The sequence below is a fragment of the Pinus tabuliformis genome, chromosome J (genome assembly GCF_031772625.1).
Source record: "Pinus tabuliformis cultivar Carrire ecotype Pingquan chromosome J, CPIR1, whole genome shotgun sequence".
Lineage (NCBI taxonomy): Eukaryota > Viridiplantae > Streptophyta > Pinopsida > Pinales > Pinaceae > Pinus > Pinus tabuliformis.
The window spans coordinates 1,619,276,959-1,619,296,077 of record NC_142295.1 but is presented as its reverse complement, the minus strand read 5'-3'; positions in this window follow the sequence as shown (position 1 = coordinate 1,619,296,077).

Sequence of the window (19,119 nt, the reverse complement as noted above, 5' to 3'; positions counted from 1 at the left end):
TCCCAGGGCGTTACCCCGGATCCCGTGCAGGGGGGATACCACCCCCCTAAAACCCCCTGAAAGGGGGGGCTGCACCCCCCCGTGAGTGCCCTGCTGCATTCGGTGCAACGAACAAGGAGAGATATGTAACACAACCAAAAAATTCACATTGATATTTTTCCTTGCATCCCAAAACTGAGGCTATCAAATTTATTTTTCCATTATATTCCTTGCAATGTTATAATACATATATATACATGTCGAAGTATTCACAAACCCCAATCCATAACCAGAGATTAGAACATAAACATAGTTCCCTTGACTGAATCTACAAAATACCATGGGCAAAAAACCATCATGCCCAAAACCATGTGCAAAACCCATGCACAAAACCATGGTTATGTCTGCCTCCCATCCTTGGGTCCGCATAAAAAAATTGTTTTCCCTAGTTGCTGCCCTAGACCCTGTGCAGGGGGGCTACCACCCCCCTCTAACCCGCCCAACAGGGGGGGCTTCTGCCCTCCCTATGACCCCTTCGCTGCGCCCGGTGCTAGTTATGGAAAGAACATAACACATCCCCAACTTATAATACTCAAGGGAAAAAAGATATGGGGTTATACACATCCACAACTAGTAGGTTAAGTTTTACTCCCATAAAAAATGATAATGATTTATTCCTCGTAACGATATTGATCTCTAATTCGATTTCTAGGACTCAATTGAAGGTTCCTCTAAAAATATTTAGGAATCCTAGGTGAATTTTGATTTAAGAAGAAGTTATAAATATTTAACAAGAAATATTTAGAACATTCAAGGTAATTCTCTTCGGTAGGATATAGAATTAAAGTCCATTATATCATATAGAAATAATCTCCTTTGCCATTTTCCTTCCTTAACTTCAAACCATTTTTCAAAAAAAAAAATAGTGTGAAAGTAAAGGATCAAATGCACTTGATAAGACTAATATTAAAACGTTTTGACCTATTTAAAAGTTATCAACTGAAAATGATAGCTCTAGCCAAGAATTGAGTGAAATTAATCTCCATAAGGGAAGAACTAGAAATTGGTAAGATGTCATTTGTAAGGGACATAAAGGTTTCAGTCATTTCTAAGTCGTCATCATATCCAAAAATCAAAGATGATAAAGAAACCATTGTCTGAGAAGTTTGCTTTAGGATAGTATTGTTAATTGGAAAGGAATTTAGAATTCAGTTGGGATTAAGAAGGTAACGCTTTATAATAGCAATTATCTCTTGAGAAGACCAATTATTAACAATATCCATAATATTGGTTTCATGAATAAGCACTCCATATACTAACAACATGAGCAATGGATTTGGGATTAAGGTAAAAGTATTCTTAGAATCATCCATATGCATGATAGTAAAAATATCTACTCGATAAAAATAGGATAAGGATGCAATAAAATTAGGTCCATTAAAAGTATTTGGAACACAAATAAGGGATAAAGCATTGGTTTTAGGATAGATCTCGGTCATGTCCCTTAAACTCTTTATATTTTCAAAATTAACTCAAGTATTGAAAAATTCAAACTAGATATCCATCAAGGGTTTGGATTCAGTGGCATGTGACTTGTTATGGCCGATATAGAAGCACTTTTTCTACTAGAAGCCATTTTAAAAATTTGAAAGCATGAATGTAAGGAAATTTTCTAACTATAACTAGCTCAGCACCTAGCTATGATGAATGAACAATAAAAGTGTCAGCTAACAAAACCCAATTGCCAGAAATCTTAGACAATTTGAATATATGAGAATGGGACATATATAATTGTGTTTTACTTTACTCGTTACCTTTGTATATTTACGCACACGATGAAAAATAGAATTAAAATTGGTAACAAACCTTATTTGTGCCAAAATAATTGAGACACAATGTGAAAATCCATGTAATTAATCTATCAATTTTACAATTCACATTTTCCTAGAATTCCAACCACCAAAACACATGTCATGCTCTCATGAATTGGAAGGTAATAGGGTATTTATAAACCATGTAATTTTAAGATTGAAACACTTCTTCGCTTGATTTGTAAACTATCGTGGATATTCTACTGGATAATTCGTCATAACAGATCTGATAATATTATATTAAAAATATGAGATTCTACAATATTACAGTTTTATTTAATTTCTAGATCTGTATATTTTACTGTCATTAGTGCATGCATGTAAAAGGAAATTAAGAATAAATGTAGAGAACAAAAAAACAATATCACACACACATAAGACATAAGATATGCTCTCCGGGAAACCCTTTTGGGAGAAAACCCAGTTGGAAGGTGAGGCCGCTTCACTCTATTTATCTCTCTAGAAATATCGCTGCAAGTACAAAGAAGTAATGCCTGTGGGTTATGGGTTGCTACAGTGGGCTATGGACTGCTACAGTGCATAGATCCTCTTTGTGTGCTCTACCTCCTATCTCTCCTGGCTACCTTTTCTCAACTATGGAACAAAATTCTCTCAAAAGAATGGAATGCCTCTTTCTCTTAGTGGTCTAGTTATAACACAACCTGATAGCCTACTAGTGGTTAAGTTTGACTACACCAACTCTTAACTAGAGTTACAAAATAGGCTCTTCTACAGTATTTTACATCATAAACACGTGGCTAGCCCATTTTTCATGAATAGTGGGGGTTAATGTGACATCCTCCCGAGCTATAGGTGTAAAAGCAGGAAGGTCAACTTCTGAGTGGCATAAAGTTTCATACGGACTCTGATTGACGTGCTTCTTGCGTCGTTGGAAATATCTATGTGTGTAGAATAGCATGAAAAGGTGCGGCACAAAGAGACAAAGTTTTACCCCCAAAAAACGTCGTTTGATGCCTCGAAACACTCCTGGAAGGTTTCAGACCCCATTTCGCCAAACTGTGCCCCGTCGGTAAAAATGGTCCCATGAGCTGATTCCTCCAATTTTTCCACTCCAAATGCATCGAGATGGATGAAAAACAATATAATAATCCAATTTGGATCATCACCGTTTGATCAGGATCACTCTTGATAGTTAGATATTTTAGATGATAGGAGTGGCATTCACTAGTGCACAACTCCAAGTAAAAATGAAATATCAGCCAGTTATCTTGGTAAATAATACATGTTGCATATTTCAGGGATAAGGAAATCCTTGATATGCCACACAACTCTAAGTATAAAATAGTTTTCAGTCATCCAATAGAAAAAGTTTCTAATTTATGCTCTATTGGCCTAACAAAAACATGATATCAAATGCACAACTCTAAGCCTGAATCTATTCTCATCCATCTGATTGACACAATGTAAACTATTAGATATATATAAACTAAGGTAACATTTATCTACTAATTATTTTTAATTTTGAAGGATTATATTTTTCATTCAATCATCCATCAAGAACATTCGTGTTGGACATAGTGTTGTCATTAATGACAACTAGTGTCATCAATGTCAAAGGGGATGTATAAGGAAGCAATAGTGGCAACCATGAATCCAAGGAAGCAGTATGTTAGTCTGTTCTCTTTCATGCCTTCATCTCATGAATCCAAAAATATATGAATTTTATTGAGCTTTTGTCAAAATCATGATTCCCAAATGAATCTACGGATGGTATGGTTAGATAATCCTCTCTAATAAATTTCCCACGGTATATCACACTTGGAAAATCTCCTCTCAGGTGAGAAGTTATGATTGTTTGAAGTTGGCAGTTGTAACGAGGACCAAAAACACCAATTTTATTTTAAAATCACCAAATTTGTTAAATCTTTTGCATGTTGAGGGCATATCCAAAAATTGGAAATTAATCAATGGATTCGTGTGCACAAACATGTGCAATGTTTAACACAATTAAACATAGTACACTTTTCAACTAATCTGGTGATGAGCAAGAGCATGTACGTTAGATTAGGTGTAGAGATGCACGATGTTTAATGCCCCCTATTATACAAAATCTATGATTGCAAATAGAAGTGTCTTCCTATTGTAGCGGCTACAACCACCCTCCAAAATTTTGCCTTAGCTTCATTTTGGAGCCTTCGTACCAACCATCCTTAGCAGCATGTCTTGCATTGTCAAGCAAATAGGTTTCACCTAAGTTTCAGTGGCTTGCTAGCCTATGCATGTTAGCTTGTTTTTCTCCCTCTCGCAGACCGACATTCCAAAATTTGACTATTTGCTCGCTGAGAGACTCCCCTAGAAAATTGCACAATTCTAGAGGGGAACTAGCCTTCCCTCTAGAAATTGTGCAAATCAGCTAGGAAGCCTGCTGGGCTCTATAATTACGTAGAAAATTCAGGCAGTTCTCCCTCATAAAATTGTACAATCTGACCCGGCATTGGGCCTCAGCCCAGAAACTGTGCAATTCTAGGAGGCAGTTACCTACTCAGCCTAAAAATTGCACAATTCCTGATAGACAACCAACTCTGCTTAGCCTAGAAACTGTGAAAATTTTCATCCCATGATCGCAGACTGATGCATGTGCCTTCAAGTTGATCGGTTTCCTCCGAGACCAAGTAAGACTAATTTTCATGCATGGGTTGCTTTTCCCTAAATAGAAAAATAAAGCATGCAAAAGGCATCGCTATATTTTAGGGATGTATTTTTAGCAGTTGGAGGTTACATGCAAAGATCATTTTAGAAACCTCTCGCCAAGTGTCGTTTTTTCCTAGATTTGTGGCATGGGCGTCATAACAAGGTTTAAACTTGTGAATCAGACGTCATAGAGCTCATTCCTCACATCGATCTTACAACTCTGACATCCCACATTGCATCTAGGAGTCTTCATCACTTTCACCTGAGTTGTTTCAGGGTAAGTTTGCTTCTCATGTCTTGCGCTATGTTTCTGTTGCTTTTTGTGTTTCGCTTTGTGTAAGTGTTATCTTCTTGATTTCAATGAGCACTTTCTATCATTTTAATGTATGTTAGCTTGTAGAAGCACTGTTTTAATTTTCGTTTGCATCTCACTGCTGTCGCATGAATGACACTATTTTTGCACCGACGGTCGCCGTTGCAGTGACCCGCTTCACACACATGCATGTTTTCCCAATTTTTGAATCCTACACTTACTGTTGGTGTGCGTGATCATTCACTCTTGTTTACACTCAGTTTCACCATGCATTCATACTTCTCATGTTTTCAGTCGTTCGTCGGCGGGTCTAGGCTGCCTTCACCCGGACCTTGCTTTGCCCAGCTAGCATTGCACATTTCTAGAAGTGAAGGCTCTACCTTCCCTCCAGAAACTATGCTAGTCTGGCCCAACACTGAACTCCAGGCTTGCATTGCACAATTCTGGGAGGCAGTTCCTTGCTGGCCCTCAAAACTGTGCAATGCAATTTGCTAGTTTACATGTCATTGCTTGACTGAAATTGCGCATTGCGCAGTTTTAGTTCTCAGCAGGCCAAGATGGACTGTGGATTGTGTAGTTCTAGTAGTCAGTCAACCTCCTGATAGCATGGACTGTGCCTTGTGCAGTTTTGGCAGTCAGCCTCCTAACCTCCTGTTGAAGCCCCAAAAATTGGGTCTACAACAAGGGGGATACGCACTCGGTCCGGACCTTGGTTAGTAGCTCCTTTTCCGTTTGGTATAGTGGGTCCGACTGGGGATATGGGACCAGTTTCCCAATTTGTGTATGTGTGTGTGACAGACTGATATTTCTCTTTCTAACAGTTTCTAAATGGAATACTTTTACTCTAACTTTTAATATAATTATAAGGAAATTGTATTCTAATAAGTAGAAATATCTAAATCTACACTAACCCGGGGTGTAATCTTTCTTTTATGCGATCTACAATGATTTCAAATAACAACTGGTAATAAATATCATTCAACTGTTATGAGAAAAGAATTCAATAAAGACAAACCACTTCGTATAAAAAGTTAGACGAAACAGTGGTGAAAAACATATCGCATAATAAGCTACTCATACATTAAGCATAAATAAATAGCTATCACTGTACAAAAGTGCCAAATGATAACTCAAGCATTCATACATCAATATATAAATAACTGAACATGAAAATATCTTTAACACAAAGGCAGAAATAGTTAAGGGATAGAAGTGCCATTTATAACTAGTCCTACTCATGAGCTTCAAGCGATAATGATTTATCTCTTCTTGATCAAACATCCACTAAGTGTACAAAAGTGCAACATCAATAGCAGATATCAAATGCAAATATCAATAAATCTTGTTCCATTCATTCATCAAAACCTCCTCAGAGGGTACAGAAGTGCATGTTCTCGGGATAAGTTTTTGATAAATTTCAGGACCCTTCTCTAAATGCATGAGAAGGGTTTAAATACTACTAACTAATTCTAAAAATAACTTATTACAAAAATGTAGGATGCAGTTTAAATGACCGTCCTCATTTCAGGAAAAATAAAACAAAATTAAAACTAAAATTGAATGTAAAATTAAAACTACTTCTGTATCTGGTCCTTGAAATCGCACGCATGTAGCATTTGTTTGAGGAGAGTCGGCTGGCCGACTTCCGATTTTAGATAAGCTGAGAAAACAAAATCGGCAAGAGCTGGCGCCATCTTTTCGGCCAAATTGATGATACACTTGATAGTCATCCACTGGCTATGTGGCTTTACCAAGTATGCCCAGAAATAATCCTAGTTCAACTTGGTTAACCCTTGGATTGCTTGTGCCTTTTCTTGAGCTTTCTGCTTCCAATCGGTCTCTATCGTTGCTTTCTTGCAATTTTCGGGGCTTGCAAGTGACTAAGCAATTAACAGCTTTCCTTTTCGAGAAATTTTTTTCAGCGATGCGTGATTAGCGCTAGGCGCTAATCGTGCATCGGAAACTGCCTCTGTTTCTTGATCTGGTCTTCCTTGATATGTTTTTTGCCTTTTTCATTTTTTTCTTTTAGCAGATATACAGTTCAAATTTTGTGAAAATAATGATTCCGTAAGCTCTTGACCCTGAGTCTTAAACTGTCTATTTTTGATATCAACGCTGTCCAGTATCCACTTAACCATGTCCGTGTATGGGATAATTTTGGGCCTTGCTGTTATCCGGTGCAAGAATGAGCAAGCCAGCTCTGTGATGGATGCCTCAGAAGAACTATGTGAGCCCGCAGTAGCAGTAACTTCCATTACTCTGGGATTCTCCTCTTCAAGCAGATTATACATGCCTTCCCATATAGCAATTCCTGCGTCTCTGTTACAGGCCGTGTCTGTATACAAGGGTGCCATTTCTTTCTCTTCAGAGCTCAGAGCTTTTCTTTTATTTCCCATTTTATCCTACGTATTTCTTTGTATCATTTTCTGTTCTCCGTTCCTACAATTCACAAGTGAAGTGAAAATAATGACAAGTGTTACACAGTAATTTATCACTGCCTTCCTGTCAGTCACCCTGCTGTGCCCAGAATTCACAATCACTAAGTGCTTGCTCCCTGAACTGGCTTAAAAACCCATTTTTCCAAAGTTTTGTTCATCAGCGCGTCTATTCCTAAAATAACCGCGATGACGGGCGCCTTCCAGTGTATGCTGTGCGCTGCCAGCGCGGAAGAACATCACTTTTCCGCGATGGTCCACAGCGCGCCTTTGCCGTGTGCTTCCGCGCTGACATGACTTCCTCAGTTATTGAGATGCGTCGACAGCGCGACAGTTTCCTTATAATCCGCGCTGATCCAGTTTAGGCGAATTTGTTCAAACAACCTGCCTTCCAGATCCCTCCAGGCTTGGTTGTTAGCTTTGTGAATGTCGACTCCCTTCTATGGCATGTATGTTCGACCCTTTCCAACAACTTCCCTTGAAGATAAGCTCATCCTTCCACCCTTTTAGGAGACTCCTTCTCCTATATAAACTCTCACCATTACCATGAGCAGCTAGTTAGACTTAGCTTGGAATAGCTTGGATTGTACAGAGCTTGTAGTGCTCAGTTTGCTGCTATAGGTTTGGTGTGCTAGGTGTGGAAGTGATTGATTGCTTAGGGAAGGTTGTTTGTGACATTTGTGTGAGAGAGAGAGTTATTTGTCTTGGGAGAATCATCCTCAAAGGTGAATGCTTGAGATACATGCTGACTGGCCCCTCCTGAGAAGGTTACCGACGTCAGAACATTTGGTTGTACTCTTCTTTATTCTGATTAATAATAGATGACTGCTATTAATGTTCCATTCTTACTTGTTTATGCAACGGTTAAACGTGAATTGCATCTTTTCTAACTGATGTATGGTTGCTTTTATTAGATTTCACGCTTGCGTTTGTTTCCTCTTCGTGTGTGCAGGTATCTATTCGCGGGGATCGCGGAGGATTGTGACCAGCTGAAGCGAAGGAGCGAAGACAACATCCCTTCGTCAAACGACAGCGTAGGAATCCAAGTAGGTGTTCTTTACCTCTTGTTTAATTGCAATTAGGAACATGCGTGGCAGCATTGTGTGATTGTTGCTAGACCCCTGCTGGGCTAGTAGGGATCGCCTCTATCCGTAGAGGGGATTTACCTCTCCAACAATTTGGCGACTCCGCTGGGGACCAGCCTTTTTGTCTCTTGAGTCCACTTTTGTGTTTGGCTTTGATTGACCTCTTTCCGAGTTTTTGGGATTGTCTCTGTTGCTTATGAACTTTCTGGGTGTTTCTGGGAAACATTTTTATTGTTGAAAAGCTCCTGCCTTTGGTTTTGGAAGTTTTTATTTTGGCTTTCCTTGTTTTTTGCTCTCAGCGCGTTTTAATTCCGAACAGTCGCGCTGACATCGCGACCCTGTTCTTTGGTTTTCTCTTCATCGCGCCTGTACGTCTAACAGTCGCGCTGACCTCGTTTTCAAGGGCAGCGCGCTTTATTCGTGTCCTTCCGCGCTGACATCGCGCCCCCGCTTCTTTGTGGTTTCTGTCATCGCGTCTGTGTGCTTTATTTCCGCGCTGACCTCGTTTTTCTGAGACAGCGCGCTTTATCCATGTCCTTCCGCGCTGACGTCGCAAAGTTGCTACAGGCCTCCCCCTGTCAGCGCCGAGTTGCTGAAGGCTACCCGCGCTGAGCCTGAAAAATTCATTTTTGACCAAATTGGCCTCCTAAACCTCTTGCTGTGACTTTCCCTTCTTCTCTCCACCTGTCTAATGACTTGTTTTTCACTGTCTGAACTTTGAACTGCTTGATTACGGAGCTTGGCTTCATAGGGTTTCGTTTTTGCTCAGTTCTTGAGTTTGCAAATACCTTCCCTTCTTTTGCTTTCGCTGCTTGGTTCGTGTTTCCATCCTTACTTTTGCAATTGCTGGATTGTGTTGAGTCTCTAATTGACTGGTCGTGACTCTCGTCCGTCGGGTGTTTGCTTTTCTCTATTGATTTCGCACTCTAGCCCTAGGACATCTAGAGGCCGTGTGTGTGTCAAGCCTACCGTAGGATTTCTGTTTGCTTGCTTGACCAGCTGGTTCTAGACTTGTTTTCGCATTTGTTCAGTGATTGTTGGAGTGTTTTGGATTGTGTTTCCGAGTGGTCTCTTTTCGCTTCCTCCTTGCTTGCAATCCTTGCTTGTCTTGCAGAGCTTAGATTACATAGCTCGTGCATTACTTTGTTTTCCGTTGATTTGGAAACTTTGGTTGAGTGTTTCGGGAACTTTGTGTGCTCTCATTAAGTAGTTTACTTGGTGTTCCGGTTCCTCCAAATTCCTTTAGGTGCTTTATGTCGTTGAAAAGAAATCAAACTAGTAGCTTGCTTTAAAAATTTGAAAAGGAAAAGAACATTTCGTTGGCTTGCATCTTCAAAAGAAAAGTTTCCTTTCCTCGCTTTAGTTGCATTTAGCTGCTTGTTTGTTTGTATTCGTTTGGTTTGATTTAAAATTCTTTGCTCTCTCATAGCTAGAATTCATCGAACAAAACGGAATTCTTTGGCATATAGATTGCATCTAAGTAATTGTGAGCGAACATACGATAGAGCTTGAAATCGAAACTTAATCTCAAGATCAACTGTAAAATGAACCAAATGAATCTAAAAACGCATTGGAACTAAACGCAAATATCTAGAGGTCTAGGTTAGAGACGTGTTCCGGCGTCTTAAAACATAGTCACTGTTGTTTCACATTAGGTTGGGTGATTCCTCCTTCTGTGACTCGATAGTGGTCTAACACGGACTGCGCTCCCACATACCGTCGCGTATATAGGGAGACCCCACTAGGCTTTTATCCTTTATCCATAGGAAGCCGAGTCGGCCGCCCTACGATTCGCAATGCAGTGAACACAACATTCACGAAGATTGACCACCCGTACCCTAAAAAGTATTCTGTGGTTTTGCGAAAAGTTTGGCACACCCTCTACCTAGAGTTCCAGAGCAGTCGCTTTTGATCCTTTTCGGACTCCCTAAATGAAAAGGTGCCTGTGAGCGTCTTGTCACTTCGTGCTCATTAAACATTCGAAGGAGACTGGAGTCATCTTTTCGTCCTTTTCTCGACTCCTGAAACATGAAAAGGTCAAGTTTGGTTCTTGCGTCTTAAAATTAATTTGGCCACGATAACATCACCCTTTTTAGATCTTGTGTGCGATAGTTTTGAGTAGGGTTTTATCGGTAGTTTCCTTTAGGAGTTCTAAGGGGTCTGGTCATCCTGGCTGACCCATCAACCCCAGGTCTAAGTGATCAAGGTTCTCCGTCCTCTGTTGCTCCAGAGGTACCAGTTGTAAGCGGTACTCTTCCCATTGTTCCGAGTATCCAGCCCATCAACGTACGTGCCCCAGGCAACCCAGATTACATAGAGGATTGGAATCCCATCTGGGAGCCGGATCATACCCCCCGTACCCCTCGTACCCCTCTCGGTATGTCATCTCCAATGGATGAGACAGCTTCCAGTACCGGTGAGACACCCGTGGTCACAGACATCGAGACCCCGATCCCGGCTTCCTCTCCCCTCCCTTCACGATATCAATCAGTGAGGGATAGGTATGCCGCTAGAACCACTTCTACAACTATATGGGATCCTAATCTCGCTGCCTCCATCGGACCTTTTGTTTCGCAGCCCCTTTTTACACCCCTTACGACAGGGCTTAACACGCCCGTCACCTCAGTTCCCACTCAACCTACTGTCTGTATAGCGCATTCGACTCCGGTCGTCAGTGCTGTACCGGTTTCCTCGTCTGAAAACCCTCAAGCTGGTTCTTTTGTTGGTGGAATTCCAGGATCAGGACCGTATGATGCTTATGGGGAACCTATAACGGACCCGGATTACGAAGGTCCTTTCTTCTACTATGATGAAAATGGTGAGTTTCTTGAGAGCATCTCAGGTCTCCCTCATCGCCCTTTTGAAGAAAACGAGGAACCCTTGAATGTCATGTACGATAACACTACTGTGTTCTATGGAAACCGAGATCCTCCCAGGCAGCCCATAGGACCAACCAATCAAGGCCCGCCATTCCACGTGCAAACCCCCCAGGGGCAACCACTGTATGGCCCGCCCGACCCGGGACAATCTGGGCACCCACAAGGTCAACCTTACCAGGAACAACCCATGGGCATTGGAGGTCCGCCATATCCATATCAAAATCAACCTACTGGGCAAACAGAGCAACCGTCTTTTCAACAAGACCAACTCGGTTTCCAGCAAGGGTACCCCTCTGGACAAACTGGCTCAGTTTACAATCCTCCAAATCAACCAGTCGTCCAGCAAGGGTATCCTCTTGGGCAGGGTGGACAACCCTATGTTCAACAGGGCCAACCTACCCCTCAAATCACGAATCCTTCTGGGCGAGGGGGGCAACCTGCTATACAGCAAGGCCAACCCTCTGCTCAGCCCATACACCAAGGAGGGCAGCCTGCCATACAGCAAGCCCAGCCCTCTTCCCAATTTGGTCACGCTGGGGGACAAACGGGCCAACCGTCTATACAGCCAAATCAACCCGTTGTCCACCCTCATCGTCAACCTGGACAAGCTGGCCAACCTCGGCGTCAACCAGCTATCCAGCCAATTCGACCACCCGTTCCGCAAAGACAACCCTTGGTCGCACATGGACAACCTGGCGCCCAGCAAGGCTATCCTGCTAGCCAACCAGGTCCATCTCGAATCCGACCAAGTCAACCTTCGGGACGTATAGTTCAACCCCAGCCGATTCAAGGACACTACTCTGGGCCTCAAACTCAAACAGGTTATCAACCCTCATACCAAACACAGCCTGCCTACCAGGCTCCGTATGGGACCCAGCAGTCATATGGTTACCAGCAACCCCAGGGGCAAAATCAGTACGCTCCTTATCAAAATTATCAGCAACCACAGGTCACTCCTTATCAAAATTATCAATACGGTCAACCTGTCGGGCAAACTGCTAATCCATGGGGAGCTGGGGGGCAGACACAGGGACAGTCGTCCGCATATGGACAAAACTCCCACGGGCAAACTCCCTATGCGCCAGGTCCTTTTGGACCAGGTCCATCGGGACAAAATTCCTACGCGCCAGGTCCTTTTGGGTCGGGCCCGTCCGGACAAAGTTCGTGGGGGCAACCCCAATCTGGGTGGAACCCTAATATCGCCTCGAATCCTCAGCCACAGATGTCCTTCAACCCGCAGCTACCATTTTTGGCTACGTTGGAATTACCCGATGTGTCCAAGTTAACAAACGATCCTATTTTGCATAACTCATATTGGCCACCGGTTCCGACCAAGATACCAGGTGACTGTCCAAAGTTCGACGGCAAAGCCGGAGAGGATCCTCAGGCCCATGTAATGACTTATCACCTTTGGTGTTCATCTAACTCATGGCTTGATGATTCTATCCGACTTCGCCTCTTCCAGAGGACTCTCACTGGTTCAGCTGCAAAATGGTACATCGAACTCAACCGCGGCATGTTTTCAGACTTTAACTCGTTGGCTATGGCCTTTTTAACTCATTTTCAGTTACCCATTCGGTACGAGACTGGGACCCATTTGCTCACGTCTCTGAAACAGGATACGGCAACGCACATCTCCGATCATATACATGAATGGAGAAGGCGCCGTCGTTTGATTAAATTTTGGATTCCCGATCAACTCCTGACCGACTGGTTTACCACGTCCTTTGTCCCTAAAATTGCCAAAGATATTGCAATGGGGGCGTGTGTAACTGAGGAGCAAGCAATCGCGCGAGCTCAATACCTTGACTTAGTGTATTCTCAGTCAGGTACTTTGTATGAGTATTTGCCAGATGCCCCGAGGCCCGGACAAACCAAAGCTCCACCAAAGCCTTCCGTTGATGGAGTTATTGGCTCCGTGAATTCATCAAGTAAGAAATCGACCGCGAACCCTGGGAAGCAGAAACAAAACGCCTCTAACGAGAATGCTTCTCAGAGCCAATCTATTCCTGGGAATACCTCCGAGGTAAATGCCGTTCAGTCCACCGCGGCAGACAAATCCTCAAAAGGCAAAAAGAAAGGAAAGGCCAAAGAAAAATCCGGACAACCTAAGCAGAACCCTCCTAAACCTCCCTCCGAGGAAGGAGCCAAACGGAAGCCTAAGTATCCTTGTCTCATTTGCGAGGAGGATCACTACACCAAGGATTGCCCCAGGCGGTCTGAGGTTAGTCAGCTTTTGAAAGGTGCTCCAGGGTCCCCTGCCGTGCTTAAAGAGCCTTTCCCATCCCAGCAGACGCATCAGGTGGCAGACCCCTCTCAATCCTCTTCCTCGTTCGGTTCTCAAGTGTTCATGGCTGGAACCATCCCCATCCATGTCACGACTCGAGCGAAAGATTATCCATCTTCAGCCGGGAAAGAGCCGGAGGTCCCCTCCAGCGCTCCTACGTCCAGTTCTGGCCCTCTTCACATTGAACGACCCAGCACCGAGACGATCCCCCGACCCCCTCCCAAAGGTGTACTCAGGAAGTCATCTTATAACCCCAATGCTCGTGCTGCCCAACATTATAGCATTGTCGAGGACTTAGCTCAGGCTCCGTCTGCTATGTCCGCATTAGAAGTCCTCCAGAGCTGCCCCTCCCAGAGGAAGTCCCTGCTATCAGCGATTGGTGGCATAGACCCGGCAGATTCGGATTTAATCTCTTTTGATCTCGAAGGTTTCACACAGAGATTGCCTCACCAGGTGGCTTTCCTTATACAAGTTCTCATCAATGGCAAAACGATCCATCGTACCGTCATTGACGAAGGAGCCTCAACCTGCATCATGTCGGTTGCTTGTTGGAAGGCTATTGGTTCGCCTGCTCTGAGCCAGTCTCCCACCACCCTTGAGGCTTTCGATGGAAGAGAATCTCGTCCATATGGTATCCTCCCACGTTTACCTATCTCTTTAGAAGGGAAAACGGTAGAAGTCGAGGTTGAAGTCGTTGACGCTAATCTCACTTACAACCTCCTCCTTGGACGAAGCTGGACTTATGCCATGCAAGCCGTGGCTTCCTCCTTATTCCGCGTCGTTCGCTTCCCCCATCAAGGGAAAATCGTCACAGTGGACCAGCTGTCCTTTTTTGCTTCCTCTTCTGAAGGGAATGTACCATTCGTAGAGCATACCTCCAAATCGCTAGTGAGTGTGGGTGCCGGATTATTTAAAGATCCCTCCTTAATGGGAGTCTTTCCCCTCCCACCTCCAAATCTCGCCTCCGTTAACATGATCACAGTACGTTCTGATCCATGGGTTCTCCCTCCCTTGAGTCAGGAAGACTCTTGGGGCGAGATGATGCCGTTGAGCCCTGCCGAGCTCAACTACATCGAGATAGTCGCTGCATCGGCTTCACCCCCTGAACCTGCTCTTCCAAGCAGCGTTCCCGATTCATATGACCACTTCCCTTGGTTGGGAGAAAAGGCCACTTCGGATCCCCTGAAGGAATCATTTCCCTCCGACGAGGCTATCATCGAGACTATGTCTCCCGAAGAGCTCCCTTGGTCAGATCACCACCATCGCTCTTCGTTTCTCCCTCCTCATTCGGAAATAACCACATGTCTCGGACGGTTTGCTTCATGTGTCCCATCTATCCCTCTCCAAATGCCTATTCAGTTATATCAAGTGTCTTCGGAAGGAAACATGGGTAACATTACGCAGACTTTGGCTATCGACATCTCTGTCAAAACAGGGGTCGTCGAGAATATTTACATTGGAGTCACATGCACTCCTGAGGAAATTCAACTTTATACAGATTTATTTCGTGAATTCCGTGATGTTTTCGCATGGTCTTACGAGGAAATGCCCGGCATTGACCCCAGTATCGTGGAGCACGAAATCCCTACCTATCCCGGCGCTAAGCCTGTACGCCAGCGTTTACGCCCAGTGCACCCTCGAAAGGCTGCAGCCATCAAGGCCGAAGTCGAAAAACTCCTTCGAGCTGGTTTCATTTATGCCATTCCTCTCACGGAGTGGGTATCTAATATAGTCCCTGTGAATAAAAAACAGGGCACTATTCGGGTTTGTGTTGACTATCGCGATATCAATCGCACCTGTCCAAAAGATAACTTTCCTACGCCTTTTATTGATTAGCTTATCGACGATTGCGCAAGAAGCGAAATTTATTCGTTCATGGACGGCTTCTCTGGTTACAACCAGATCAACATAGCCCCCGCAAACCAGCACAAGACTGCTTTCATTTGTCCTTGGGGCACCTTCGCTTACAAGAAACTACCTTTCGGTCTTAAAAATGCCGGTGCCACTTTCCAGCGTGCGATGTCGTATGCTTTTCATGATATCCGACACATCGTACAGCCTTACCTGGATGACCTACCAGCTCATTCAGCTAAACGCCAAGACCATCCATCTCATTTACGCGAAATCTTTCTCCGCTGTCGACACTACCGTATTCGACTCAATCCGCATAAGTGTGTCTTCTGCGTGGAATCCGGCCGACTACTCGGGTTTATCGTCTCCCGGGAGGGCATCCGCCTGGATCCCCTTAAGGTCGAGGCCATCTTGAATCTTCCTCCCCCTGCCTCTCTACAGCAGTTACAGAGCTTGCAGGGGAAAGCCAATTTTCTCAGACGATTCATCCCAAATTATGCCGAGGTGGCTAAGGGTTTCACACGATTATTAAAGCGAGACACGCCCTTTCGTTGGGACGCTATCGCTCAACAATCTTTTGAGCGTCTTAAAGACCTCCTGGTTTCAGCTCCGCTCCTAAGACCTCCAAATTACCACCGTGACTACACCCTTTATTTGGCTGCTGCCGATACCACCATCGGCATGGTTTTAGTGCAAGACGACGACGATGGCACTGAGCATGTTGTATACTATCTTAGCCGCAACCTTCTGGATACGGAGACTCGCTATGCATATGTCGAGAAGTTGGCATTGGCCGCTGTCTGTGCCGTCCAACGTTTCCGTCATTACATCCTGTTGCGCACGACGACCGTGGTCTCTGATTGCAACCCCATGACCTATATTCTGTCACGTCAGTTGCTGGGGGGCAAATACTCGAAGTGGATCGTAATCCTCCAAGAGTTCGACTTGGAATTCACTGCTGCCAAGTCTAAGAAATCACTGGTCTTCGCTGAACTGCTCTGTTCCTTACCATCTCAGTCTGCACCATCTCGTTCAGAGGAGCATATTCCGGATGAAACGCTATTTCTCATCAGCACTCTCGACCCGTGGTACGGGGACATTATCGTATATTTACAAACGTCTTCGTTTCGTCCCAACACATCGAAAGATGCTCGACGACGAATTCGTCACCAAGCTCAACCATATCGCATTTTGGGCGACACCCTGTACCGCCTCGGCGTCGATTCTATTCTTCGCCGATGCTTAACCCTCGAGGAGGCTGAGCGAGTCTTGAATGACTGCCACTCCGGCGCTTGTGGCGGCCATATGTCCGGATACGCTACCGCTCAGAAGATCCTCCGCGCTGGTTATTTCTGGCCTTCTATCTTCAAGGATTGCATCCTTGCTGTACGCGCATGCCACGAGTGCCAGGTTTACCACCGGAAGATGCGTGCACCTGTTGCACCACTGCACCCTGTCGTAACCGTAGGTCCATTTGCAAAATGGGGCATCGATTATACGTCCTGTAACCCTCGTTCGGCCGGGGGGCATGGGTACATTATCGTTGCTGTGGATTATTTCACCAAGTGGGCCGAAGCGATGCCTACATTAAACGAAGACGGTCACACAGCGGCGCAGTTTTTATTCAATCATATCATCACTCGTTTCGGAGTCCCTCAGGCTATTGTTACAGATCACGGAAAGCATTTCCGAAATCATATGATGACAGAATTAACGACCCAGCTAGGCTTGCGTCAAGATAGTTCGTCACCGTACTATCCTCAATCTAACGGTCAAGTCGAAGCCGTGAACAAAGTTTTGATCACCATGCTTCAACGCACCGTCAATACACACAAGTCAAACTGGCATCTAATGCTTTTCCCGGCCTTGTGGGCCTACCGGACTTCTGTGAAGGATGCCACCGGTTTCACCCCGTTTCAACTGGTCTATGGACTGGAGGCTACCCTTCCCGTCGAATGCGAGATTCCTTCATTAAAATTAGCTGTCGAGTTGCTTCCCAACACCACTTCGGTGCAGGAACGGCTTCTTTACCTAGAACGGTTAGACGAGACTCGTCGTTTGGCTTCTCTGGCTATCGAAGCACAGAAGAAGAGAATCAAAGCTCACTTCGATCAGAATATTCATCCTCGTTCCTTTGTTGAGGGAGACTTAGTACTGCTCTACGATCAAGCTAAGGATAAGCTGGGGGCAGGAAAACTCGAATCCATGTGGTTAGGTCCCTACATCGTGAAACGAGTTTTACAAAAGGGCGCATATGAGTTGATTGACTATGAAGGAAATCCTCTTGACAAGCCCCGTAACGGGCTGTATCTGAAGAAATACTATGCATAGCTTCTCACATTCACTTTGTATATACGTGTGTTTTTGAGTTTTTAGTGCATGAGTTTCATTTTGCTTTGGTATAAAGGCGTGTCTTGCCCCTTATTATGCTTTATCTTTCCTGCGCAGATGTCCAGTACCCCTTATGTTGGTTTCGCTGATGGTGCCTGCCGTAGCACTTGTAATTTGTCTTCGGCAGCGTGGGTGATCTACGATCCTCACGGAGAGTTGTTAGACCTTCAGGGTGTCTGCCTAGGTCGTACCACTAACAACGTTGCCGAGTACAGCGCTGTAATCGAATTACTTGCCGAAGCAGTTGATCTCGGCATCCGAGAGCTAGTGGTGAACCTGGACTCCCAGCTGGTTGTCCATCAACTCAACGGACGATATTCCGTCAGAGACCAGCGCATATTAAGGTTGTACCTACGTGTAAGATTGTTGGAACGGAATTTTGATTACATTACTTATCAACACATTCCGAGACGATTAAATACGTTGACTGATGCATTGGCAAATCATGTATTAAATAGACATTTGCGTAACAGATAAACATCATACAGGAAAGCATAGATAGCATAGTAAGACCATAAGCATGTGTAAATAAATCATTTCAAGCATAGTTTGCATGTGTGTGCTTTTAAGCTTGCATTAAAAAATATAAAATCCGTGGGTCATGTGTCGTGCAAATTCATACATAAGATCACAATTGTACTGAATAAACGCATAACATAAATAACACATCATCATATGTAACAATGACCCATCCAAAAAATCGGTATGTATATATATATATATCGTGTGGCGCACTAAGGTGCTCAAAAATAGATGCGCATGTCCAAAAATCTCAATATATCTGAGTCATATGTCTCAAAATAGCAGTGGAAGTAAAACCTAGACAACTAGTCAGCTGGATGATGCTCTCTGTAGTACACAGCTGCTCGTGCTACCCGCCTCAGAAGACGGTGCACCCTGGGTTCCACCCCCACTGTATTGATCTGATGCTCTAAGGGGACCTCTTCGACCCCCTGGTAGTCAGGCACCCCCTCCAGCAACCCCTCAAGGTTGCGAGCCACAGTCTCCGACGCGTTAACCCCTGGAGGGGCTAAGGCCAAAGCCCCGGCTCCCTGTCCTTCTCTCCGTGCCGTGGCAGCCAGGCCAATCGGTCTAGTAGGCCCCACATCTGCATAACAAGACATTTATTAGGACATGTACATAAAAAATTAAAAAACATTGCAAAACTCAAAGCCAAAGTGTCATACCTGCATCATCCCACTGTTCACCTGGGGGCAGTGCCAAATCAGGGTCATTGCGGAAATCCATGCCCGCATATGGCCAATCCTGCACAAAGATCTCCTGCTGATCCAGCCAGTCTCGGAAGAATGCTCCCCAGCTATGTGGCCGGCCGCCACCCCCACGTGGCATGATACGAGCCCATCGTGAGGCCCTCG